Here is a 6,489-nt window from a genome sequence, read left to right as displayed (position 1 = left end):
TTTAGGTCTTTTGTTTTTCCACAGTGTCTTGGCTTTCCATGCCTGAAATACTCTCATGGACGTTTTAGCCAGATTGAATGCCTTAAGGGCTGATTCTGAGGCCAGAGTACTGTTTAGGACATCTGCCATTCTATGAGTCTGCTGTGTATCCCACTTCCCATGTTGGAACATTCTCTTCTTTTTAATTGCATCAATATTAGCAGACACTAGTCTTATTTATGTGATCCCTTTGGCTCTTAATCCAATCATTATAATCAATTATGAACTGAAAATGATCAGTTTGACTAGTGAGATGGCAGTGGTACATGCCACCTTGATGGGATTGAATTGGAATCCCTGGCATGTTTCTAACTCTACTGTTTGGGGCAAGGCTGATTGAGCATGTCCCAAATTGTACATCTCCTCCCTCTCTAATTCCCACTTATATTTAACAGGGATCCCTTTTCAGTTAAATTTAAACACCTAAGAATAACTGTGTGTTAATTACAGAGTTCAACCAATAGTATTAAGTAGAACAAAATACTAAAATGGTTAAAGTATTAAGTTGTTCCTTGACACTCAGGACGAGGGCTGATCACATCATTGTTTCTCATAGTGTCCATTTCACTTCTACAAGTTTCCTTTCTGGTGCTCAGTTAGTTGTCACTGATCAGGGAGAACATACGATATTTGTCCCTCTGGGACTCGCTTAATTCACTCAGCATGATGTTTTCCATATTCCTCCATTTTGTTGCAAATGACTGGATTTCATTGTTTTTTTACTGCTGTATAGTATTCTATTTTATTTATTTATTTATTTATTTATTTATTTTGACAGGCAGAGTGGACAGTGAGAGGGAGAGACAGAGAGAAAGGTCTTCCTTTGCTGTTGGTTCACCCTCCAATTGCCGCCATGGCCAGCGTGCTGCGGCTGGCACACTGCACTGAACCGATGGCAGGAGCCAGGTACTTATCCTGGTCTCCCATGGGGTGCAGGGCCCAAGCACTTGGGCCATCCTCCACTGCACTCCCTGGCCACAGCAGAGAGCTGGCCTGGAAGAAGGGCAACAGGGACAGAATCCAGTGCCCCGACCGGGACTAGAACAGGTGTGCTGGCGCCACAAGGCGGAGGATTAGCCTAGTGAGCCACGGCGCCATCTGACTGCTGTATAGTATTCTATAGAGTACGTATCCCATAATTTCTTTATCCAGTCTACCGTTGATGGGCATTTAGGTTGATTCCAGGTCTTAGCTATTGTGAATTGAGCTGCAATAAACATTAATGTGCAGACAGATCTTTTATTTGCCAATTTAATTTCCTTTGGGTAAATTCCAAGGAGTGGGATGGCTGGGTTTTATGGTAGGGTTATATTCAGGTTTCTGAGGAATCTCCAAACTGACTTCTATAGTGGCTTAACCAGTTTACATTCCCACCAACAGTGGGTTAGTGTCCCTTTTTCCCCACATCCTCACCAGCATCTGTTGTTGACAGATTTCTGTATGTGAGCCATTCTAACTGGGGTGAGGTAAAACTTCATTGTGGTTTTGATTTGCATTTCCCTGATTGCTAGTGACCCTGAACATTTTTTCATGTGTCTGTTGGCCATTTGGACTTCCTCTTTTGAAAAATGTCTATTGAGGTCCTTGGCCCATCACTTAAGTGGGTTGTTTGTTTTGTTGTTGTGGAGTTTCTTGATCTCTTTGTAGATTAATTCTTTATCTGTTGCATAGTTTGCAAATATTTTTTTCCTATTCTGTTGGTTGCCTCTTCACTTTCCTGACAATTTCTTTTGCAGGAAGTTTGATGTAAAGCTACTTGGTATAAAAGTTCATGTATCAAGTTGAGATTATGTAGAGTTCAGTGTAGCTCTGACCATTGTAGGCATTATGGGAGTGAAAAAGAAGATGAATGATCTGTCTATTCCTTCCTTGTTGTCACTCTGCCTTACATAAAGAATGAAAATAATTTTTTAATTTGTTTACCTTGCTTGAAAGGCAGACACACAAACACACATAAACAGGGAGAGGGAGAGGGAGATAGAGAAGGGGGAGCTGTGTGTGTGTGTGTGGGAGAGAGAGAGAGAGAGAGAGAGAGAGAGAGAGAGAGAGAGAGAGAGGTAGGTTATCAACTGGTTCACTTCCCAAATGCCTGCAATGGCCAAGGCTGGGCCAAGCTGAAGCCAGGAGCATAGAACTCCATCTAGGTATCCCACGTGGTGCCAGGAGTCTAAGTACTTGAGCTGTCATCTGCTGCATCTCAGGAGGCATTAGCAAGAAGTTGGATCAGAAACAGAGCAGCTAGAAGTTGAATTAGTACTCTGATAGAGGATGTAAGTGAACCAAGGGCTGACTAACATGTTGTGCCACAAAACGTACCTTCCAAAAAGTCATTTTCAACTAATATTATCAAGAAATTAATGAATAATAAAATACATATATAGAAAAACTTTTAATTCCTGGACAGGTAACACAATTGCAGGAAGAGTTCTAGATTATTTGCAATCATAATAAAATGACTTAGGAACAGCAAATTTAAAAAGCAGTCATAACCTTCCAATGAACAAAATGTGGGATGTGAAGTTCATTCTAAGTGGCCTTGTAAGAAAAAACCAACGGCAAGTTACTGAATGTGAATGACATTGGCCCTCCTGAAAGATTATCTAAAAAGACACAAATGTAATAAAAATTTATAATCATGCATTTATGTGCACATATATTGCAGGAGAAGAAAAATGCTAATTCTGTACTTTCATAGAATGGAGATATGAAAGTGTGGTAATTAATTCAGATTTACAAAAGTCAGTCTCTAAAGAATATTGTACACCCATACTAACATGACTCATGAAAACATAATGAGTAATCCATTAATTAACATTATCTGTCAATTTATCTTAAATTGATATAAGCTGCATTTTAATTAATGCATTAGTTAATTAATTAAGTAATTAGTTAAGTAATTACAAAAAATTATTGAAGAACATATGACTCGATCTTGTGCCAATTTATTTCATTAAGATCAGCCCTAGCCAGGTAAGGCAGATGATTAATAATTAATAATGAGTTTTTAAAACATTTTAAACTTTTTATTATTATAGATTTAATTTTTATGCTATGTTCAGGTTTCCAGGGAAGAATTTTGTAGTCTCAGTGAAAAATTAATTTATCCAGCTTAGTTAACTCATAATGGGAGATAATCATCTAAAAGATAAACATCATTTTTAGACATCAACCCAATATTTCTATTTTTTTCATAAATCTGAATTAGGTTATAGCTTAGGATAATGGCTCTCACCCACAGCAATTAAGAAGCATATCAACACGTGCACACTGAACAGTGAAGTTGTTTTGATTGAAGGATACACATAAAGGACAGGAAAATAAGGAGGCCACTTGTAGCAAAGTAAGTTACAATTCTGCAGTTGTTTTTACATTTCGGGGGCAGTCTGTGTGGTCCTTGTAGCTTTATGTCAACATCAGATTCTACTCCTTTTTAAGAGGCCACAATGTCAGAACATTGAAGTGTAAGAAAAGTAAAGATCATGTTACTGAAAGCTTACTGCGTGCCAAGGACTAACTAAATGCCCAGGGTCACACACACAGAGATGGGTCTGGGATGTGAAACCGAGGCTTCTGTTTTTAATTTCAGAATAAATATGACAATATCTTAAATGACAACAGACATGGCAATCCTCACGGTTATTTCTCCAAGGATACTTAAACTGATTACTGATGCTGATGGCTCCGTCTTGGGTTCAGCATCAGTAACACAACTTCTAGATTCCTAAATGAGGGGACAAATCACACAGTCAGGAAACAATTTTCAAATCTGCAAGTTAGCTGAATAATGATTACTTTACATACAGCCAAACAGAGGGCCATAGAAAGCAGTGCTCACTGAAACCTGGGCAATGCTGATGGAGAGGTTAGTGAGACCACCTCTTGTGAAGTGGCTAATACTTACTGTGCACTGACTGCCAGGAATTCTGAAATGTTACTGATTTAATCTTTGTAACAGCCTTATGTGCTGTTTCCACCCCTGTGTTGATACTGCAGTCCTCAGTGCATATCAGCAACTATGCTTCAGAAAGACATGTGAAGAAAGAGGAAAGTCTATTTTTGCTTTATAGTTCCTAAGGACCTGTAATTTTCATAATTGGTTTCTAACCAAGTCTTGCCTTCTTGCTCTGCTCTTTGGAGCTTTTTAAAATGGGTAGTTACTTGCTGCTTTCATTCTTTTGACTGTACTGTGTAGGGTTCCCACAGAATCAACCTTCTTTCTCAAGCTCATGTGATCTGAACACATAGAGATACTGAATTTAAAATACAGACTTTTATTAATGAATTCAACAAATTATTGTTGAAAACTTATTAGGAGTCAGGCGTACTATAGTGTAAATAAATCAGTACTCTGTAGAAGACTATAGGAAGCTTTGTTGAGTGGGTTCTAGCATTGCAGTGATAGTAGACATTAATTACAGAATTGTAAGAGAATCATTTAGTAGTTCAAAAATGAAATAAAAATGTATAGGACATGTATATCAGGACACTGGCTCTATCTTGGGTATTAGGAAGTTTTCCTGTAGAACAATAATAATTTGAGTTGACATCTGAAGTTCTAACTAGGTGAAGGGTTTAGAAGCCAAAGTGTTTCAGTTTACAGAGAATAAAACCCCCAGAACTCTGGAGCAGGAAAACACATTAGAGATTTTGTGAAATAATGTCCTGAATGTCAGAAATCATGGAACTAGTGGAAATATGTACAGGAAGAGCCACAGAAGTAGGCTGAGATTACATTGGATCTATTAGATATTTTTTTTAAGTCTTCCAACAGTTTATTAGAAAGAATGTAGACATTTAAAAAAATCCCCACTGTCATGAACATAAATTGAGGTTTTCAGCCCTGGTATAAGCTGAACCAGAAAAAAAAAAGAAATAAAAAAAATTTCCAATAGTGTATTAACATTTTCTTCACTCATTTGCCATACTGACAGTGCAAATACAAATCTGGTCTAAATGTACAGACTCTCAAGCAACAATGTACAGCTTTCTTCATCCTCCATGCTAAGAGATGTAAAAGCTTAAGGGCCAAACAATACCAAATGTATAGGCTTCAAAAACCATCAAAGTTAGGGCATTCACTAGTTTTAGCTAAGATACATCTGGAATACTGACAAGTGATCACTTACATAGAATAATGTGAAGTGAATTTTTTGAAAAATAAACTTTAGTGGAACACTCCTGAAGGATACACCAGAGGAATAGCCGGTTATCAGTTTAAGGTGTCAGCCAATTTGTTTCAGCCACGTTTGAGTCCATGTTCTAAACCCTAAAATTTACTTATCTTTCCCTAAGCTGAGCACTTCCTATCATGTCAGTATCTATGTTATGAAGAAGTAAAGGAGACTTAAGTGAAATGTTTTTATTTATCACAACTGCTGTATCAATTATCTAGGACCTCAACAGCTTCACGAAGTCTGGGAAATGTTCATGCATAAGGTTATTGCCTTAGCTGACTTAAAACTGCCCCTTACAATGGTACATATCAACCCTTAGTGAAGCCTTTTAAAAAAAAAAACAAATAGGTTGAAAAATGGGTTAAAGGAGGCAAATACAGCATCCACCTTTAGAGCTATCAACTCAGGAATTCTCTCAATTATGAAATTTTGCAGAGAAATCACTTTCTCAAAATCCAGGTGATGACAATACTCCTTATTCCAGATCTGGCATTTTTTCATCATCGCTGTCTTGTGAATCATCATCTGCTCCATCTACTTCTGGCAAATCTACATCCTCATCACCACCCATGTTGTTCATCATCTCAGAGAAACGATCAAAATTAGACATGTCTTCATCTGAATCATCTTCCCAGTCTTTCCAATTATTGAAGTCCACACTAAGCCAATTGAGCTTTGCGCTTTCTTTTGTTAACCTTGGCCATGACTGGCCAGATTCTCCTTTTCGTAAACAACATAAAATTGATCTGTCCGTTCTTTTGTGCTTGGAATCATTTGGATCAATGCAATGAAAAAGGTCAATTTCATTTAAATGCTTAAAATTATCACTTCCTCCAAGACAACTGAATGTAAGTTTGGATTTTTCAAAATTTACATTAACATCTTTACTGTCTTCAACACAGAATTCAATGAAGACATAATCCCTTCGATCATACCACTTTGCAGAAGCAGGCTGCATTGTGAACGGGGCAGGGGGACGGGCGAGCGGGTGGGCGTGCCTCGCTGGCGGCGGCGGCGGCGGCAGGGGAGTGGACTTTCCTCCAGCGGCGACTCTGGCGTTTTCTTCCCGGTTGCGGCCTCTCCTCTCTCCCCTCAGGCGGCGGCGGCGAAGGCGGCGACGGGCTCGACCTGGGTCCCCAGAATGCACCGCGCGGCGCGAGCAGCTCCTCCAGTCGGGGAGAAGAGGAAAGTGTAGGAAAAGGGGCGCGAGGACGGAGGAGGAACGTGCGTGCGTGCGAGCGAGGGGTGGTGAGGCCGGGCCCTATTAGATATATTA

The 6,489-nt window shown here is 39.1% G+C and overlaps 1 pseudogene across 1 annotated transcript; it reads right to left on the bottom strand.

Moving 5' to 3' along the window:
• Window positions 1–5,548: 5,548 nt before the first annotated feature.
• LOC149124906 (prostaglandin E synthase 3 pseudogene) lies at window positions 5,549–6,262 on the bottom strand (annotated as a pseudogene). Its single transcript, XR_016211631.1, has one exon. The product of XR_016211631.1 is annotated as a prostaglandin E synthase 3 pseudogene (transcript).
• Window positions 6,263–6,489: the final 227 nt, after the last annotated feature.

This window comes from Oryctolagus cuniculus, chromosome 8, assembly GCF_051225735.1.
Source record: "Oryctolagus cuniculus isolate XC-2025 breed Fujian yellow rabbit chromosome 8, ASM5122573v1, whole genome shotgun sequence".
NCBI lineage: Eukaryota > Metazoa > Chordata > Mammalia > Lagomorpha > Leporidae > Oryctolagus > Oryctolagus cuniculus.
Note: the sequence above shows the minus strand (reverse complement) of the source record. Positions and strands in the feature narration are given on the sequence as shown.